The 22,246-nt window shown below is 32.4% G+C and overlaps 3 long non-coding RNA genes across 3 annotated transcripts; all 3 read right to left on the reverse strand.

Moving 5' to 3' along the window:
• Positions 1-3,325: 3,325 nt before the first annotated feature.
• Positions 3,326-13,429, reverse strand: LOC145114499 (uncharacterized). Its single transcript, XR_013711042.1, has 15 exons — positions 13,259-13,429; positions 12,227-12,637; positions 11,677-11,780; positions 11,431-11,602; positions 10,471-10,528; positions 10,304-10,403; positions 9,228-9,313; positions 7,755-7,832; positions 7,577-7,664; positions 7,369-7,500; positions 6,073-6,139; positions 5,771-5,828; positions 5,274-5,342; positions 3,610-4,019; positions 3,326-3,501 (listed from the first exon to the last, which is right to left on the reverse strand). It is a non-coding gene; the product is annotated as an uncharacterized LOC145114499 (long non-coding RNA).
• Positions 13,430-13,944: 515 nt separating this feature from the next.
• LOC145114500 (uncharacterized) lies at positions 13,945-14,836 on the reverse strand. The gene is made up of 3 exons (XR_013711043.1): positions 14,387-14,836; positions 14,246-14,303; positions 13,945-14,169 (listed from the first exon to the last, which is right to left on the reverse strand). It is a non-coding gene; the product is annotated as an uncharacterized LOC145114500 (long non-coding RNA).
• A 1,820-nt stretch (positions 14,837-16,656) lies between these two features.
• LOC145116601 (uncharacterized) lies at positions 16,657-21,078 on the reverse strand. The gene is made up of 12 exons (XR_013712216.1): positions 20,855-21,078; positions 20,202-20,254; positions 19,990-20,065; positions 19,808-19,930; positions 19,619-19,734; positions 19,483-19,540; positions 18,300-18,419; positions 18,133-18,209; positions 17,920-18,060; positions 17,672-17,724; positions 17,348-17,438; positions 16,657-17,269 (listed from the first exon to the last, which is right to left on the reverse strand). It is a non-coding gene; the product is annotated as an uncharacterized LOC145116601 (long non-coding RNA).
• Positions 21,079-22,246: the final 1,168 nt, after the last annotated feature.

The following is a 22,246-nucleotide window of genomic DNA, read 5'->3' on the forward strand; positions in this document are numbered from 1 at the left end:
GTGGGGCAGGTTTCTAGAGAAAATTTGACAAACCAGGCAAAGTAGGATAATAATTTAAAGTACATCAACCCCTCACTAAAAGTCAAGTTCTCGATCTAGTTCAAAGAATAGCCGAGCAACCAAAATTGGTTGAGAAAGAAGCACTCAAACTCACGGAAGACCTTAATCAGAAGATCCAGAAGGTTGAACGCCTTCTGCATGAAGTAAGAGCCTTCTTAACCTCATGAGCCTAGCTAGTGTCAGAGCTAGTTCAGACTATCAGGAAGCCATCGGTGCAACAGAAGACTTTGATTCACCTGCAGTTGGATTTGCAAAACCATCTGATTACAAAAGTGGTGTAGCAGCGCAAAACGCAGCCATAATTAAACAAAACAACACCCTATTATATCTAGTAATAAAGCAAAACCAGAAGCTTTCAGAAATAGAAGAAAAGGTTGAAAGACTACAAAAGGAAGTCAGTCGTGGAAAAGAAGCAACACCCGCAGACCTTGAAGAATTTCTCTGTTGTGGATGGGAAGAACATCCTGCCTGATTTTGAAGCCAAAATCCTGAATTCATCAAGGAATTTCCATAGGTCTTTTGTGTGTTCACAGGTGAGTCGTTCAAGATCTCTGTAGGCTGCATCTTGTTCTTCAGTAGATCCTCGGTAGGGGTCTTCCAGAAGAATAATTTGGCGAACTTGTGAAGTAATGTTTTGTGGGTCGTCCGCTATAGCCTCTAGTGTGGTGTAGGCATCAGGGTACATGGTTCGCCATTGTTGCCACATTCTTTTTTCATTTTCTCCAAATAGATTTTCAACAAATGCAAGTTTTGCTTTGTTGTCAGGCCAATCTTGGTCGTTGAGTCTATTAATTGTTATAGACTCCCATCTGGAGATTACGTCTGCCCATAAGCCTGGATCTGCTGGTAGGATTAGTAAAACTCCTGTGCCGAGGTGGGCTGGTGGTAATGTCCACTGCTGATTATAGTATTCACCATATCCTCCTTTAAACACTCTATTGGTTCTTGGATAGTTGAACCCTGTGGGTTGCTGCTGTTGTTGCTGTCTAGCAGGTGGGTAGGTTGGGAGACCCATATTATGATCACTTGGAGGATCATATTGTCCGCTTTCTTCTGTATTTGGGAAGGCTAACTGCTCTAGGTCTCTTCTGAGCTTTCGGATTCTTGGATATTCCATAGCGTCTTCTTCGGTTGTGACGGCAACTGTTTTTTCTGTGTTTATCGCACCAAAGGGGTCTTTCTGATCATGTTCATCTTCGTCTTGTTCATCATCCGTCTCCCAGCCGGAAGGTATGATGTCCTCTATTGCAATTGTTTCAGAAGGGGGATCATATTTGACCAGATAGTCAAAATTTCCAGATGGCTCTCCTAGAGTATCCCAATTGTTTTGTTGAATAAATGCCCCAATAAATTCTTCTTCAGGCTCATCTTGCTCAAGGACTTCTCTATCATTATTGTCAACAGAGTATCTTCTAGGTTCTGGCCTTCGTGAGTATCTTGTGAACTTTAAGCTTTGTGATCTGTCAAGCCTGTTATTGACAGCTACTCCGATTGGAACTCTGACTGTTGCTTGAGTTGATGGTTGAAGGTGCCAACTTCTTCCCTCAAGGTCTGATATGCTTAGATTCTCGCCTGGAATTGCTATGATTCCGCTTGTTTCCAGGTGGTCTACTGCATTTTGGACTTCATATTCAAAGCCCATGTAGCTGGTGTTTGATAATCTTCCGGTGAGATTAATGGTTACCAGGAGGTTGCTTTCTCCTCCTTGCCATGCTTCATAGCCATGAGTTTGGATTGCAACTTCAATGTGGTTATGGAAATCTTCTGTGCTTATCATCATATTTGGCACCATATAGATTAACTGCGTTACCGGATGGATATTCTAGTGGATTTTTGGAACCGGGAACCGGTAGAATCGGCAAAAACCGGAACCGTAACCGAAATATTTCTCAATATATATTGCTAGTTCTCGATGATCGGTTCCAACATTAAAGACCTGGCAAGAACCCGTAGGAACCGAAACCGGTAGAACCGGCGGTCCGGTTCGGTTCCTATTTTCCACCAAGTTCGGTTTCCGGTCCGGTTCCGGCCGATCCGGTTCCGATGCTCATCCCTAAAATCACATATAGAATTTTCTCTTTTTCTCCCTCTTCAATATTATAATATTATAAGGTTCAGTGCAAGGGAGGGGTATATATGTCAATACATAGTTTTTCCGGTGGTTGAATAGAAATCTTCGTGAAGAATCAGCCCCTTTCAAAAAATATTGTGTTGATTAAAAAAGTACAAGTACAACGTTTAATTATGTTCGATTTCCAAAAAAAAATCCTATAAATATTCAACCAAAATAAAACAAGTTTAATTTTTCAAAATTTTCCCCCTCTAAAATAATTTTTTTTTTGCCCCTCTTCGAAAATATCTAGGTTCGCCCTTGGAGTATAATGTTTTAATACTAACAACAAAATTAAAGTAATATGAAAGAAAATAAAAGAAAATAGTTTAGTAGGCTAGATTAAAAAAAAGTTACTATGTTATAGTTGTTTAAATTTTAAAAGTATTGTGTCTTAGTAGGAAAAAAAAAGTATAATGTCTAACTATGTTAGATTTTGAATGTGTTATGAATAAAAAAAATTTGAAAGGTACAACCGAGCATTCTTATACTAAAAAATTTAAAAGTACAACATTTTAAATATGTTAGATTTTAAAAATAAAATCCTATAAATGTTAACTAAAATAAAACAAATTTAGATTTTGAAAATACAAGGTCTTGGTAGGTTAAATTTTAAAATGCAATGTCTTTATAGTTTAGATATTGAAACTTAAAAGTATATAATGTCTGAATAATGCTATTATTGCTTAGATTTTCCAAGTACATTGTCTTAATATGAAAAGAAAAAAAAAGAGTAACACGAAAGAAATATGAAAGTAAAATGTTACAAGTGGTTACCAAAATCAAATATGTGAGAAAATAAAATTTGAGAAAATATTTTAGTAGGTTAGATTTATTAAGTAGTATGTTATAATGTTTCAACTTTCAAAGTATAATCAAGTATATTAGATTTTCAAAGTTCTTGCTAAGAAAAAAGTTGAAAGGCGGAATGTTTTCAAGGTGCATTGTCTTTATAAGGAAAAAAGTTAATAGTACAACGTTTAAATTCATATAACAAGGGGAAATCAATCTATGTGTTGATAAGTGTGGCACATTATGTGACCCTAATAATAACCCGTAATGACAATGTTGTTTTGTTGTTCGCCAATATTAGAATAAGATTATACTCAAGTAACAATGTTGGTTAATATAGTTAATAGACAATCAATACACGATTTAACCTCATAAACAAACCAACAAACTAGAATAAGTTAAACAAAAGACATTCAAACCATGACTAATCCAAGATTTTGACCAGAGTAGAGTTATTTTGTTAAAGTGATCTTGATAATTCCTTTGGATCTTACACATGGTTGGGGTTCTTTGGTCTCCTATAGGTAGCGGAGTTACAGCTACAGAGAACAAACAAGTGAAGTTACAGTTTCAGAATCTGAATTACAGAGATCACTCATCCAAGGATTGGTGGTGTTTGGAGAGCAAGATGAATTTACAGAGCATACCATATATCATATCTAATTGCAATTTCCTTCTTCACCATTAATGATATATCTTTCAAGAATTACTTGGATGATTACTAATTTCTTACATTAATTACTTCGCTCCTGACAAAATCGTATAAATGTTAATCATAAAATTAGCTCAAAATTCAGAATCAACTGGACGGAAAATTTCTAAATGATGAGGATACGCGGAGGGCATTTTCGTCTTTTACTCGGACGAAAGATCAATAACATTTGCACTTCATCTTTGTAGTAGCCGCATTGGAACACACACAATTGGTCCCCTCACACCACCACGAGGGTATGGTGGAATGTGAGAAATACAAGCTTTACTTCTGAAACATGAATACCATATATACATCCATATTGGTTGAAACATGAACACTATTTATGCATCTTCTTGATGAACCCTAAAACATATCAAAGGTGGGTAGAAACTAATGATGCAAGATGTGGGCTTCTAAATAAAGTCAATGTAAAGCAACATGAACTGATTAAGTAAACATAATACTATCTGTTATTACTTATAATCTCCATTTTTGTATGCATAATCTTCAGTAAGTGAAAAGAATAGCTATGAATTTTAACTACCGAACAACAATTACATATTCAGATTGGGGCAACAAAGACCACTGGTTAATTAGCAAAGATTTATGCACTTCAAAACCCACACACAAGAAAGCATCACTTAACTACCAATATGCACATCAATAACTTTTAAATTAAGTTAACTTTTAACATAAAAAATAGATTGAATTCTTCACTAAATAAAAGCATTTTTATTAGGTCAAACATAGATATAGACACAAATCCAGAAAATATAAGACATTTTAATCCAGATAGCACATTATCAGTGCGACACTTCTTGAGAAAAAAAAAAGGTTATGTGTCTCATATCAGGAAAAACACACAATCTGATAGAAGCTTTTTTTTTTCCAAATTTCAGATGGACTTAAAAGTAAATATTCAAGAACCTGGATGAAAATCCATAGACGAAAAAGGCGGACTAAAAACTAATGAATCAATCTGATAGAATTCTTATTTTCTTTTCAATTTACAAAAAGGGAATAAAATGAATTTCATTCCAATGGCATTTTTTCCATTTTAATATATGTAATATTTTATGGCATGCCAAATATCAGAAAGGAACTGTACTATTTGTCTTAGTTTAAATTATAAAGTTGTGTTTTGTACTGTTCAAAATTGTTAATTCCTACCAAAAGAAATGGTTAAACAAGTTTAGATTCTAAATTAGATTGTATTAAAACTACAATGTCTTAAAAGGGTGGATTTTGAAAATGAAATTTTACAATTTGGAGTATAATGTTGCAATTGGTTAGATTTTGATAATAAACTATCTTAATAATAAAAACTTTGAAGTTATAAAATGGTATCCAAAACCAAACATGTTTAGTTTTTCAAAGTACAGTGACTTAAGAGGAAAAATAATAAAATGACAATGTCTTGATATCATAGGTTAGATTATGAAAGTATAATATTTTAATATAAGGTTTTGTAGCTTAGCATCTAAATAACATTCAACTGGAACATACAAACTTATGAGACAATATATATGCAAAGGATTTTTATTATTATTATCGTATTAGGCATTTTGCATGTATATTAACATTAAGTATTTAGTAATGTAGGGTTTGGTTATTTACCTTGGCATCGTATATGGTCATTTAGCTTCTTCTCCAGATTTCTATGTGTTCTTGACTGCTCTGGTTATCCTATCAAATAACCACAAATTAGAAATTAAATACATAAATAAAGCTTTACTTACAATCTTCATGGGGAATCAATCTATGTGTTGATAAGTGTGTGGCAGGCAGATTATGTGACCTTAATAATAACCTATATATGATGACAGTGTTGTTATTAGCCGACCAACAATACAATAAGATTAGAATCGAGTGAAAATGTTAATAGACAATCAATACATGATTTGACCTCATAAACAAACCAACTACAATATGTTAAACCTAACACATTCTGACCAAATGACTAATCCAAGGCTTTGACCAGAGTTATTTGGCTAGTAAAACGCAAATCAATGAAAGAGAAACGAGAAAAAAAACATTAATTGTAATTTCTTTCTTCAATAATAATGGTATCTTTCAAGAATTACTTAAGTAATTATTAATTTCTTACATCTTACCTATCAATAATCTTTAAGGTGCCCACAACCCTATATGAATTGAATCCATCCTTCTCTCCTGACAAAATCTTATAAATGTTAATCATAAAAATCAGACTCAACTGGACGGCAAGGAGATTTTTTAAATGATGTGGATATGCTGAGGGCATTTTCGTCTTTCACTCAGACGAAAGATCAAGATTAGGTTCCTCCCTTCCATCTTTTTGGGTGGGATATAAATTTGAATTTTGTGTCCCAATTGACACCAGTCTCAAATGCATGCCAAAAGCAGAAGAGAGTAAAGGATTATATCATCATCATACATTTGCACTTCATCTTTGTAGTAGCTGCCTTGGAACACACACAATCACTCCATAAACGTTTTTACTTCTGAAACATGAACACTATATATGCATCAATATTTGTTTAAATGCAAGAAATAAAAATGTTCACTTTCATTGATTCGTGTATTGTAGCATCCTACTTTCATTTATTCCTATTATATATAACATTGTACTTGAAAAAATCCACCCAATTATACCAATGCCATCAAAATACAAAGCAAAGCAATTTTCATTGCTATGATTGGATAGATTTTTGAAAGTATGATGTCCTAACAAGAAAGATTACAAGTACAATGCTATAAATCCATAGAATTTTCATAAAGCAATTCCTTCATAATAAAACAAAATTTTGAAATTACAATGGTGTAACAGCAGAAAGAAATGGAAGTACGATACTAAAATGTCACAATAAGAAAATGCTATAATTGAGCACAAATTTCAAAGAAGAATGCCCTAATAAAAATAAAGATGAAAGTACAATGCTATAAACTTATAAAAGTATAATGTCTTGATAATAAAATAGCTAAAAGTAGTATGCTATATAATTGGGTAAAATTTTCAAAACATAGTATCTTAATAAGAAAAGTTAAAAGTAGAATGCTGTAATAGAAAAAAATGAAACTAGGTAGGATGCATATAAAAGAGAAAAATGAAAGTAAGTTGTTATTTATTGCATTAAGCCCTAAAAATAACTTATACTTTAACATCAGGAGACAAAGGTGATGATGCACCTGAAACCATAAATGAAACCATAGCATAGGAGATGCATTGTAAATTGTTATTTATTGCATTTAGCCCTAAAAATAATGCTTTTTGCCTCTTCTCATTAAATGCACCATTAAATAACGCTTTTTGCCTCTTCAGTACACTCATAACTTGCAATAATCAACCACAAACACACACACACACATATGTAACTTAGCATCAATAAGCCTTACTGATTGAAAGATACAAATATTTATCATACCCCACTTTATTATGATGGTGTGATACTCTAATTTGTATGATGTTTTCTCATATACTCTTCTTGAAATACCCTTGTCGTCCGCAATAATAATAATAATAATAATAATAATAATAATAATAATAATAATAATAATAATAATAATAATTATAATAAAACCTGTTAATGTTTATTCAAGTTAATGATTGTTGTTTTTGGATGAAAAGCTATAAATACATTGCTATTATGAGTAAATATTAAAGAAAATTATCTATTAAGTACTAATAGTAAAACAAAATTATCTATTAAAATATTAACAAAAATTGCAATACCTGATCACATTTCTTGTACAGAACACCAGAAAGAATGAGATGAAATCCATACTTTCTTAATATAATTGGTTTGGCTAAAAGGTAACAGCAACAAGATGCTTGTTCAAGCATCACATCTGTATGAAGAGGTTCCTGCAGAAAAATGAAGTTTTTTTAACAAAATTCTCATATATAATATTTTTATTCACAAAACAGAATTGATTATTACCTCAAACACCAACACCCTCTTTATATTGACCACTTGTTTCTAATATTTCAACCCACCAAATAACCACACCATGTGGCATTTCCTTTCCCTGATGTCTCAAATTGAAAAAAGAAACTACACTTTTTAAATAAATAAAAAAACTTGGACTAAATAACAAATGAAATAGGTAAATAATTACCAGGCGTACTAAATAAGTGCTTAAGGCCTTTATCATGCAATATTCAACATCTTTTAAATAAATAAAGCACATCATTTCCTGAAGATAATAAATAAGCACAAGTTTTAGGAACAAAGGGGTATTTCTGGAAATACACAAACAGGGTCATAGACTCATAGCTATAGCTACCTGTACAAATGTATATCATTCCATGCTTTGTCAGATTGTAATCAGTGGATTGGAGGCAGTAATTTGATAAAACAAGGTATTTAAGACTCAATGGAACTAAAAGTGTAGCTTTAAACATTAACAGAAAAACTAAATAAGAACATAAAAAGCATCAAGTGTCTTGTAGTGTTAAGGGTAAAAACATACATGTTAACACAACATGCATAACTTCCACGGCTTTCAGTGGAAACCTGAAATATAATTTTATTTGTAGCGATTACTGAATCCAAATAATACTCAATTGTGTAACTTCTAATAATAGACTTAGTTCTAATATATACGTAAATATGTATATAGATGAACTTTACTTTTACATATAAGGTTAGATACTATGTTTTGTCCACAAAAGGTTAAAATAACACAACACATAGTAAATGTGGGATTTAATCGTCTTTACTTAAATGAAACTACTCTGTTGACACAGATCTACTTGACGATTACATCTAAAGATGTGTGTTCATCTTGTAAATACAAATCCTAATGATAATAAGAATTCAAAATGGAGATAAGTAAAAAAAATTGCCCTGTTTACATGACATCCTAATGGTGTGTAGACATCAGTGCCAAACAACCCAAGATGATACTACTCCATACAGTTCTAAAGTCAATTTGAAATGCTTCTCTTTCATGAAACAAACCAACCTTGATTGCTTCTTCCATTCCAAAATCAAGAAAAGGTTGTAATACAAGAACAACAAATATAAACAAGTTTCAAATCATAAGGCAGTAAAATAAAACAAATTCTACATTATAAAGTCAAAGTACTTGGCATCAAAGCAATCAATCAGGTTTAAAGAATTGGATTAACTTGGTCTTTTCAACCAAAGACAGCAGCAGCCTTGTTGTTGGGGTTGACTATGTTACGATCCCACATCAGCTGAAAATAAATTAAGTTGGTTGCTTATAAGTCTAGGTGTTCCCTCCTCCTACAAGTTGGCTTTTGGGAGTGAGTTCTACACTTGGGTTTATGGCTTGATACTGGGATGGGTTCATATGAGACTATCAACTATCATGAAAAACATCCAAGTTTTCGCTTTTCTACATTTTAGAAAAAAATGCAGTAGAGGTGATGTGGTGTTATGAATGAAAATTTTTATGTATTTTCCACAACCAAACACAACATTAACCTTTGTCGAACACCAAGAGGATTAAAGAATTAAAACCCCCACTGCATTCATAACACCGCAGTAACCAACCACACGCACACACACGTAACTGAGCATCAATGATTGAAAAATACATAAAAATTTATCATTTATACCCCACCCATCATATGATCTGTTATATAACCGTGTAACTCAGTAGTTTGAACTCAGTTCTGCCATGTCATCCAACAATTTCAAGTTGTTGACCTACACAGAATGAAAATATAGCAAGTCAGTCAAAAAGAAAGAGCAGTTTTTGTCATGAACTTAGATTTCTTTAGAAAGGTACAAAACCAACAAGGACAAATTAGTATACAAGTGACATACATGCATTGGGCATGGGCCACTAACCCAGAACCAATAGCTGACCGATAAGTCGTCCATTTGTATCTTTAAAAAAATGCAGATAAATAAATTATAAAGTATTTGTTTTGTATCCAATCTGCCTTAAAAAACTATAAACTACTCAACATACTCTCCACCAATAACTCCATCTACTTGTAATCTCTGAAGGTTTAAGATGCATACCTATAGTGGAAGAAAATTAGTGATGTGTTTTTTTTCCAAATATATACAATTTCAGTGAAGAAAGTATAATGCAGATGCGTACACAAAACTATGATGTAAATTGTAAGGTACCAATTTCCTTTCTTCAATTTCAATTTCTCTGGAAGAACGACACTGTACCCTTGTTCTACCACTAACTACCACAACAACAAAATCAGTGACTATGATGATGAAATGTAGAGGCCAGAGGGTTTACATTAAGATGTACATTGATTTAGGCCAAATTAATCTCATATGTGTGAAACGTATGTATCAACTAATATCAAATCCTAACCTTCGTGAAGGTCCTTTAAAACATAATCCCCAAAATTAATACCATGTATGTGAAACGTATGTATCAACTGCTCATGTCTTATTTGACAATCTTCTCCTATTAAACTAACTTCAACCGGAGTTTTTAGAAAGCAGACTACATACTCACATTGAATCCAAGATTTGACATGCCATATAAAACTTTTAGGCCTTTAGCTAAGTCTAAAATATGCCAGATGCTAAAGTAGTTTCCCAATCATACACACAAACACTGTTGCATTACAAATCCAAACCACCCACATAAATCACAAAACAATGATTCCCTTATGGATATGCCATGAGAGAGAGAGAGAGAGAGAGAGAGAGAGAGAGAGAGACCAGTGGAAAACTCCCCTGCTGTTTGGTTTTGTTGCACCATTGGCTTAGGCAGTAGAGGTGATGTGGTGTTGCACCTTTTTTATTCTTCAAAGAGATCAGACTATTAATTAAACAATGAAAAAAGAGTAGTTAGTTTAGTTACATTTGTTAAATAATGAAAAAATTACCTTGTGTCTATCAGAGTATGCATTCATCAACTTCTTCAGCTGGATGTTGTGCATAATCCTGAAGAGCACCAGGAAGTTGGTTATGTTGAATAAATCATTGAGCCTTGGAAAATTATACAAGTCTACACAATATTAATAAATAGCCTGAAGGTGAAATCCACCATTTTACCAATTAGAGTATCACACCATCATACACGTGTTGGGTCCCGGGTTGCTGACCTTTAATTGCTTGCCAACAAATGTAAAAAGAAAAACAATCTATCATAGTCATCCCATCATAGTTGTCAATAGCGACCATAGCGGTCGCTATAGCGAATAGCGTGGCGAGGCGGTCATCGACCGTTATGGACTAAATAGCGACAGAAAGCAGGGTTTTTAGCGATAGGGTTATTTTTCTATTATTTTTTTTAAAAAAAAAAAAAGCTGGAATACACGTATTAGGGTTGACGGCTTGACGCTAACTAAAATCAAGTCTCGTTCGCCACTTCGCCTCCCGCCTCTACGCTTTGGACTTGCTCTGCCTCCGAATCCTTGCGTCCACCTCTGGCGAACCCCACCAGGATCCACTGCATTCTCTCCGGCGACTTCTCTAGTTGATTACAATCGGCTACAAACATGTCTAAAAACTAATATGGTTAAGTTATTTAGCTAGTTTAATGGTTTGTTTTCTTATTTATTGGTTATAATAGCTATAATAGTTACATAATAAATATTTTTTAGTATTTTTATACCTATCGCTAAATACGAAATAGTGGTCGCTATTTACCGCTATTCGCTACGTAGCTTATAGGTGGCCCGTCGCTATTTACCGCTATTCGCTATCGATAACTATATATCCCGTACATAAAACATTGACCAACAAAATTGCACTTGGCATATGATGTGTTCGCAAAAAATTGAAGTTTTTCTTGAAATACCCTTGTCGTCCATTAAAAAAATAATAAGAAAAAGAAAAAAAACCTGATAGTGTTTCTTCAAGTTAACGTTTGTTGTTATAGGATGAAAATCATTTCCTGTATAGATCATCAGAAAGAATGAGATGAAATCCATACTTTCTTAATATAATTGGTTTGGCTAAAAGGTAACAGCAATAAGATGCTTGTTCAAGCATCACATCTGAACGAAGAGGTTCCTGCAAAAAATTTAAGTTTTTTCACAAAATTCTCATATTTATATTTTTATTCACAAAAGAGAATTGATTATTACCTTAAAACACCAGCACCCTCTTTATATTGACCACTTGTTTCTAACATTTCAACCCACCAATGATCACACCATGTGGCATTTCCCTTTCCTGGTGTCTCAATTTGCTAAAAGAAAGTACACTTTTTAAATAAATAATTTTTTTACTAAATAACAAATATAAATTGTAAGGAATTACCAGGCGTACTAAATATACTTTTACCTGTAATAGCAACATATTTTCATTTCCCTACTAATATGGGCAATGTAGTTTATTTGTTACATACATATTGGCATATTGCTATTATTGGTAAAGAGATCTAAGTATGTTGCCATAATGAGTAAGATGCTTTTATCCGTAAAGACAATGCTTTTATCCATGGGTAAAACATAAAGTACATTGCATACATTGGTAAAAAGAATGAAGTATGTTGCTATTTCTTGATATTTACCACATAAAAAAAAAATTAAAAGTAATAAATTTGTCATGATAGAGTAACAATTATATGAGACAAAGCCTGATTATTTTTGGTACAAAAGTAGCTTTTCTTATTTATTTTCTGATATGAGTTACCTCAAGAGGGTCAGACAGGGACACTCTTTTGGGGGCCATAATGATTTCTCCTCCTTTAGTCTCAACCTTGACTTTGATCCTCAACAACAACAAGGCCTTGTCACAAGAGAGAAGAGTTGGGAAGTTGTTTCCCGGGCAGACCTTGTCACACACAAGAGAGAATTTTTCCAAAACTTGAATGGAAAGATCTCGGGCAGGGCCATGAGTTTTGTTTTGCTGCCCGCTGCCTGAATGATCATCTTCTGAGGCAGTAACTGTATCAAGTATCTTCTGACTGAATGAAGATGAAGGTGTTCCATTCACAAGAGAGAGATGTTTGTTGAAAGCTCCAATGAAGACAAACTTCTTTTGAAGAGGATTTTCAAAGTTATTCACATGCGCGCAGGTAATACATTCGTGTCTTCTGAGGTTCTGAAACAAAAACAACAATAATTTTCAAAAACATATCAGATATCAAATGCAACTTTTTTTAAGGAAAGAGATGAATTTTCTTGGGGTGTTTAATTATGCTGCTTGAACATGCATGAGCAAAATGGTTCATGTTGAAATATTTAATATCTGTGTTGTTAAAGTTGAAAACCCAGGGATCAAAAACGTTATGGAACCATGAAATTAGTACCAAAATTTCTTTTTCTTTTAGAGAATCTTTTCAGGGAATATTAGGCAATACTTATTATTATGCTCCTCCTTGAACATGGAAATGGAATGAGATGAAGAAGACATTGGCAAAATGGTCATATCATAAATTTAACATATGGGCTGCTAAAGTTGAGACCCAGAGACCAAATGCTAATATAATCACACCATGAAATGAGCATTTTCTATTTTTAAAGATTTAGGTTTACTTATGCTCCTTCAACATATATGACAATAGTTTCATCATGCTCCTTGAAAATGGAACGACAGCGACAGGGACAAAATGGTCATTTTCATAAAGTTAACATCTAGGGGACGACCTAGGTACCAAAAGCGGTTGAAAAACTACGAACTAAGAACCAAAATTGCAAAAAGATTCTCTTTTGGACCACCAACCTGACAATAAGAGCATGTTTAACTTTAGAAAGAAACTCACAGACTCCACTATAGAAGTAAAGAGGAGGGAATGCTAGACCTGTCACATTTTAAAAAATCATAAATAGATTTTGCCTTGTAGAATACACAAATGCAAAACATGAAAACCTCAGAGATGTTAATAACAAATAAACAAGATCAAGTTATAGCACAAAAGAATGTAACAACATACCAGATGATAAAACAACAATAACACGCTGCCACTGAAAACTTTAAAAAATGGTAAACAAATTTTTGTCTGCAAAAATCAACATCCACAGTTCCAACGTAGATTACATGTGTATGCATACAAAGAGTCAAAAGACAAGGCTAACCTTTCTCAGACATCCACAGATTTGAGCTATGGCGTTTATAAGATATTCACATCTATTATTTATGACAAAGGAAGTATAATGCTATAGTTGGTAACCAAAATAAAACAAATTTAGATTTTAGAAGTATAATATCTTTAAAGGTTAACATTCAAAATAAAAAAGTCATTATAGAAAGAAAAAAAAAGTACATTGTGTTAAGTGTGGGTTAATATGTTGGATTTTGAAGGTATGATGTCATAAGGAATAGTATCATGTGAAAACTGAAAGTACAATCTTAATAGAAAATAAGTGAAGGTATAATGCTAATCAAGTTTAGCCTTCAGATTATCAGGAAAAATATATACAACTTCTTAATAGGTTGGATTTTGAAAGTATAATATTATACGTAGCTAGATTTTCAAAAAAAATCTTAACGGTAAAGAAATTAGAATTAGCTCGTCTTACTAGCAAAAAGAAATTAAAACAATGTCTTAATATGTTTGATTTTAAAAATGAAATCCATACTTAATGTAAATAATAAAATGCTTGTTCAAGCATCATAGCCGAATGAAGAGGTTCCTGCAAAAAAATGAAGTTTTTTTAACAAATCTCTCGTATATAATATTTTTATTCACATAAGAGAATTGATTATTACCTCTTTATATTGACCACTTGTTTTTAATGTTTCAATCTACCAAAGACCACACCATTTCCTGAAGTAATAAATAAGCACAAATTTTAGGAAATGAGGGGTACTTCTGGAAATACACAAACAGGGTCATAGACTCATAGCTACCTGCATATCACTTCCATGCTTTGTCAGCATGTAATCAGTGGATAGAAGGTGGCAATTTGATAAACCAAGTTCATAATTTCATGACTTGAAGACATAAATACCCTTATTTGAGATTCAATGATAACAACACCCTTATTAGTTATTTGATATCCATTGGAACTAATAGTGTATCTTGTTATTTCCCACAATCTCCCTTAAAAATTTAACATAAGTTTTGAGGCTTGTTGTTATCATAACCAATTTGGTGATATCCATCATCATTGGTAAAGAAACTTGCTGCATCATCTCTGTCTCTCTTGTTGCCATTATTCAAAAAAGAATTAATATTTTTAATCTCAAAATAAACACAGAAAACATTACATGACTAAATTTAAATCAATGAAGCTTCAATTTATAGAGACAGTATCTCATGAAGGCGTTCGATCAATCATTTCTCAAAGTTGCACTCGAGCTGCTTCAAATCAGAAAATCAAATAAGGCTGGCAAAATACAAAATATACATAGTATAGTATAGTATAGTATACATACATTATAATATTATATAATATTTTGTATATTCTTCGCATCTGATATGAGTATAAAAAAATTTGATTCTTATGCCTTAATGAGAGATAGCCTTGATTAGTGCATAGCTTGCAAGGGGGGTCGTGTTGATTGTGAAACTTGATTCGATTCTTCATGCCACAACGTTACACGGCTTTTAGGGGAAACTTGAAAGATTAAGACAGAAATAAAATGTTTTGTAATCCAAATAATACTCAATTGTGGAACTTGATTTGGTTCCAATAATAGACTTAGTGCTAATAAATACCTATGATGTCTTAATATGAAAAATAAAATAAAAATTAAGTATAATGTTATAATTGGTAACCATGGTTAAACAAGTTTAGATTCTAAAGTAGAATGTATTAAATCTATAGTGTCTTGAAAGGGTGAATTGAGAAAACACAATGTTACGATTTGGAGTATAATGTTGCAATTGGTCAAATTTTGATAGTAAACTATCTTAATAATAAAAATTTTGAAGTTATAATGCTCTAATTGGTATCCAAAACCAAACATGTTTAGTTTTTCAAAGTATAGTGACTTAATACGAAAGATAATAAAATTACAATGTCCTCATAGGTTAGATTATGTAAGTAAAGCTTTATTTATGTATTAAAATTTTAATTTGTGGTTGTTTGATAGGAAAATTTGGAGAAAAAGCTAAATGACCATATACGATGCCAAGGTAAATAACCAAACCCTACTTTACTGAATACTTAATATTAATATACATGCAAAATGCCTAATACGGTAATAATAAAAAGTCCTTTCCATATATATATATATATATATATATATATATATATATATATATATATATATATATATGGAAAGGACTTTTTATTATTACCGTATTAGGCATTTTGCATGTATATTAATATTAAGTATTCAGTAAAGTAGGGTTTGGTTATTTACCTTGGCATCGTATATGGTCATTTAGCTTTTTCTCCAAATTTTCCTATCAAACAACCACAAATTAAAATTTTAATACATAAATAAAGCTTTACTTACAATCTTCAGAAATTTATATAACATGGGGAATCAATCTATGTGTTAATTAGGTGTGGCAGGCAGATTATGTGACCTTAATAATAACCCGTGATGACAATGTTGTTGTTAGCCAGCCAATATTACAATAAGATTAGAATGGAGTAAAAATGTTAATACATGATTTAACCTCATAAACAAACCAACTACAACTACAATATGTTAAACCTAACACATTCGGACCAAATGATTAATCCAAGATTTTGACCAGAGTTATTTTGCTAGCAAAATTGCAAATCAGTGAAAGAGAAACGAGAAAAAACATTAATTGCAATTTCTTTCTTCAATAATAATGGTATCTTTCAAGATTTACTTAAGTAACTATTAATATCTCAGGGACATCCACAAACTTTACTTCTGAAACATGAATACTATATATGCATCAATATTTGTTTAAATGCAAGAAATAAAAATGTTCACTTCCATTGATTTGTGTATTGTAGCATCCTACTTTCATTTATTTCTATTATATATAGCATTGCACTTATAAAAATCCACCCAATTATACCAATGCAATCAAAACACAAAGCAAAGCAATTTTCATTGCTATGATTGGATAGATTATTGAAAGTATGATGTCCTAACAAGAAATATTACAAGTACAACGCTATAAATGCATAGACCTTTCATAATGCAACGCCTTTCTAATAATAATAATAATAAAAAGTTGAAATTACAATCGTGCAACAACAGAAAGAAATGGAAGGACGATACTAAAATGTCACAATAAGAAAATGATATAATTGGGTATAATTTTCAGAGCAGAATGCCCTAATAAAAAAAGAAAGATGAAAGTACAATGCTATAAACATCTATAAAAGCATAATGTCCTAATAATAATATAGCTAAAAATAGTATGCTATATGATTGGGTATATTTTTCAAAGTACAGTGTCTTCATATGAAAAAGCTGAAAGTAGAATACTGTAATAGAAAGAAATGAAACTAGGATGCTGAAATAAAACACAAATGAATGAAAGCAAGTTGTTATATATTGCATTTAGCCCTAAAAATAACTTACACCTTAAGTAAATCCATGACATCAGGAGACAAGGGGAGGGTGATGCACCTGAAATCATAAATGAAAGTAAGTTGTCTTTTATTTTGTTATATACTAATCTCCCCCATATATAATATTGGACAGATTATATATTCTTTAAAGTATGGAACGAAAACTACAAGGCACCCTCCCTCCCTTGTGCTGAAAGAAGTTTTGTAAATTTTTTCCTTTAAAAAACTGCTTTTTGCCTCCTCATTAAATAATGCTTGCCTCTTCACTGCATTCATAACACTACAATAACAACCACACATGTAAATGCGCATCAATATGCCTTGCTGATTGAAAGATACATAAAATAATCATTTATACCCCATCCATCATATACTCTGTTATATAGTTGTGGAACACAGTAGGCTGAGCTCAATTCTGCCATGTCATCCAACAATATCAAGTTGTTGACCTACACAAATAAAAATATAGTAAGTAAGCCAAAAAGAAAGAGCAGTTTTGTCATGAACTTAATTTTCTTTGGAAAGGTACCAAATCAACAAGGATAAATTAGTATACAAGTGACATACATGCCTTGGCATAAGTCATCCATTTGTATCTTTAAAAAAAATGCAGATAAATAAATTATAAAGTATTTGTTTTGTATCCAATCCGCCTTAAAAAATAATAAACTACTCAACATACTCTTCTCCAATAACTCCATCTACTTGTAATCTCGGAAGGTTTCAGATGCATACCTAAAGTGGAAGCAAATTAGTGATGTGTTTTTTTTCCAAATATATACAATTTCAGTGAACAAGGGTACAGTGTCGTTCAGTGAACAACAAAATCAGTATCTATGGTGACGAAATGTAGAGGCCAGAGGGTTTACATTAAGAGTGTAGATATGAACATGAAATCTATAGTTGATAAAAAAAAAAAATCTATCATACCATACACAAAGCATTGACCAACACACTTGCACTTGGTATATGATGTGTTCACAAAAATTGAAGTTTTTCTTGAAATACCCTTGAAATGAAGGAGCATTGACCACACCATGTGGCATTTCCCTTCCCTGATGTCTCAATTCGCTAAAAGAAAGTACAATTTCTAAATAAATAATTTGTTTGACTAAATAACAAATATAAATTGTAAAGAATTACCAGGCATACTAAATAAGCGCTGAAGGCATTGTCCATGCAATATTTAACATTTTTTAAAGAAATAAGCACATCATTTCCTGAGCATAATAAATAAACAAAAGTTTTAGGAACAGAAGGGTATTTCTGGAAATACACAAACAGGGTCATAGACTCATAGCTATAGCTACCTGTACACATGTATATCATTTCCATGCTTTGTCAGATTGTAATCAGTGGATTGAAGGCGGTAATTTGATAAAGCAAGGTATTTGAGATTCAATGGAACTAATAGTGTGCCTCAAGTGTACCTTTAAACATTAACAGAAAAACTAAATAAGAACATAAAAAGCATGAAGTGTTTTATAGTGTTAAGGGTAAAAACATACATGTTAACACTTTGATTCTTGGGGGCATCTTCTTTTCCTTTTCTAAACCCCAAGTTTTGTAATTGGTTTCAAAAGCCTTTTCTTGTTGCAGAGTAATGAATTGGAATTAAGAATAGCAATTAATCTCAGAGTAATGTAAGGTAACTTGTGGTTCGCAAAATACTTTAAAAATGAATGGAATTTGTCAAACAAATTGGAATATGTCATGTGTATAGTTGAAAGAAAATGGAAAGGATTTCGATTCATTTCATGTGTTGTTTTGTGTTTGGTTTGAAAATTATTCAAAAGAATTCAAGTGAAAATTATGTTAAATGACCAAAACACCCTTTAGTGACTTTTTTTATAAAATAATAGAAATTTACTAGAAAAGTATTTACTCATAAGACAGCTAGCAAACACTAATTATATAAACATCAAACATACTCTAATTTCATAAACATTACAAGAAAAGTAATATGCCATTAAAAATGAAGATAGGTAACTAATTAATAATATAACAATTGATTATAAATATCTGCATTTATAGAGTTGTATATTAGGATAAATTAGGGGTGAGAATAAAGAAGAAGGTGTAAGATTCAAAAAACAACATTTGGTTGTAAGGACAAATTTAGTCTTTTTAATGAAGAAATAAATAAAGGAATTCCAATTCTTCCCTAGGAATGATAAATCCATTGAATACAGATTTTGGTGGAGTTTAATGGAATCCAATTCCATCCATTTTGTCAACCAAGTGTGTAACTTAAGGAATCTTCCATTCCAATTCCTTCAGATTTCTATGGAACCCATGAACCACACACGCCCTAAGTTGCTCTTAGGATTAAAATAGAAAAGGTAGGAAAGAAAAACAACATGCTGATTTAGAACAGGTCATGTTAGGAATAATATCCTTCAACTGATGCAATTGAGAAAGGTTAAAAAGTTTATATTTATGGATAGTTATTCTATTATATAAAATTGTTTTTTTTTTCAGAAAGAACCTCACCCACATTCTCTTTGCTGAGCAAAAAGCCAAGATGCTGATCAGAAGAAGCATTAGACATCTATCAAAAAATCCATGTCATTCAAGTTTCACTTTATGAAAAGATGGAAACAGATTGTATCACATGAAATGCACTAACATTCAATTCCCATGGATTTGGTTCATGATCAGAAGCAGGGGTAACTGGTTCATGTTAAAAAGATCCACAAACTTATTGATAGGATCAATGTCATTTGAAAAAAACAACCAAAAGGCCTGCACATTCATTGTAATTAAAGCCATGTAATTTAAATGGGAGAATGAGCAACAATGCACTTTAAAAACTTACATGTAATAGATTATCAAAGGCTTCATGGTCTGCAAAGGATACATTGCGTACAAATTCTTTATTGAAAAATTGGAACCATGTTGATACAAAATCAGGTTGAGAAGAAGCTGCAGGGGCAAGTAACTAAAAATAATTTTAAAATGATAACATTTAAACTCTTAAAATTGTGTGTAAAAACTTACAGATGGGTATAGTTTCTACTTCCATATATATAGGTGATGGATGGCTCTAAGTACAAGTCTGAATCCTCATTGTTTCCTGCATCAGCAATAACCAGTTTTAAATCAAACAACTAATACTACATGGATAAATTGGCTAGTAAACAAGTTACTTAATAGGAAAGCATTGTAACATGTGATGAATGTTGTGAACAAGTAAACAAATAAATTTATACCTCAACATTTGGTTGTCGAACATCTGATGCATACAACATTTGCAATTTGAAGCCTATAAACAATATGGAAAGGCTTTTCATTATTACCCTATTAGACATTTTGCATGTATATTAATATTAAGTAATTAGCAAAGTACAGTTTGGTTTCTTAATCTTCAGACATTTATGTACCATGGGGAGTCAATCTATGTGTTGATAAATGTGGCAGATTATGTAACCCTAATAATAACCCATGATGACAATGTTGTTGTTAGCCAGAATTGGTTATTCACAAAAAGAGAGTTGAGTAAGACATTCGTGATCTGATCTGATAAAATTGGTTATTCATAAGAACACGTTCTGAAACAAGCGTACCAAACACGCTAAATCAGATTTCACAGAGAAAAAAATCAATAAAAAGATAGAGGAGAAAACCCTAACGAAAAGATCAACAAAACTACGTAGTTTCCTTCTGTTTTTAAGTTGCAATACAACTTGTGCAATTAGAAAACCAGAGTTTACTGGAAAAAAAAACACAACTATGCTTCGATTTTTCTCTTATCCATACATACAGAGGAGATTACAACATCTGAAATACAGAAAACCCTAGACAACTAAAATAAAAGGGAAAAGAGAAAAATGATAAGAATGAAAAGTTACAGATAACTTCTTACGATTACCGACATGGTTGTGAGTGTCCTACGAAGGGTGGGGGTGCTTGTGTCTCCGGTGAGCTGAGTTACAGAGATCGCGATGAGTCGTCTCCGACGGTGTTTGGAGAACGAAGCGGGATGAGTGAAGTGAAGAAGGAAGAGTGGAGAACGTATATTTTATGCGCCAATACACCGACCTAAACCTTTTGGCTTCCCAATTCCAACGGTCTTTTATAAAACCTTTCCAAAACTAAAACCTTTCTAACTTACACGTCTCCGCATCGTGAGTTTTGTAAAATACGGGTTGTTTCCCCCCAACTTCCATTCGTATTCCAAACAATTGACATAAATGGTCCCTTGAATATTACAATATTATTTATGTTTTTATTAAATTTTATACATATGCTTTTTTATAAAATATTATTAAACTTTATGTTAGCTTTTAACAAATAATATCAGAAGACCTAATCATTGCTTTCAAATTAGTACCGATATTTAGTATTGTAACCGAATTAGAATTAAACATTCAACGTCCTGTTTACAAACTCTTAGATAAAAAATCCGTTTACGTTGATTTATTTAACAAATGTGTTCATATTCATTAACTTAAAAATAAATAAATAAACAAACAAACACCAACAATACTCCTTTAAATTACACCTTCTTCGGATCATACGCAGGGCATTGGTCACGATATAATTTCTTTTTATTTATTTATTTTATTATTATTATTGTTATTATTATTATTATTATTATTATCATTTTCACGTCGGAGGTTTTCTATGAAAGCAGTACCCAATTTTACGGTTTAGGTTGTCGATCATTCTATCTCCCCTACCCTAGTACGCTCAACCTACACACGTACACATGGCGTACTCCCTCAAAACCCAAATTACGAAAATGCCACTAGGGCCCTCTTTGCACTCTTTCTCTTACTTAGGGTCTAAATTGCAATATAATTAAATCATAGGGTCAAAATTAGAAGTACCTCATCTTCGGGATGTTACAATTCTCCCCCACTTGACTTAGACTTCGTCATCGAAGTCTGTTGCAGCGAATAACTCGAGGTAATGTTCATTCATTTCAGCATCTGGCTCCTAGGTCCACTCGGAGCTTATCCGATGCTGCCACTAAACATTTACCAAAGGTATCTCCTTGTTGCGCAGGACCTTCATCTTTCTTTCCAAAATAGCTATCGGTTTCTCGATATAATTCAGGCGCTCATCGACCTGAATATCATCCAACGAAACCACTGCCTCGTTGTCCAACACACACTTCCGCAATTGAGAGACATGGAAAGTGTTGTGGATCTGACTGAGCTAACTCGGTAAATCCAATCTGTAAGCTACGTTGCCAACCCTGGCAATCACCCGAAAAAGGTCTAATATACCGGGGACCCAACTTCCCCCTCTT

The sequence above is a fragment of the Lactuca virosa genome, chromosome 5 (assembly GCF_052849685.1).
Source record: "Lactuca virosa cultivar CGN04683 chromosome 5, Lactuca_virosa_CGN04683_v6, whole genome shotgun sequence".
Classification (NCBI taxonomy): domain Eukaryota; kingdom Viridiplantae; phylum Streptophyta; class Magnoliopsida; order Asterales; family Asteraceae; genus Lactuca; species Lactuca virosa.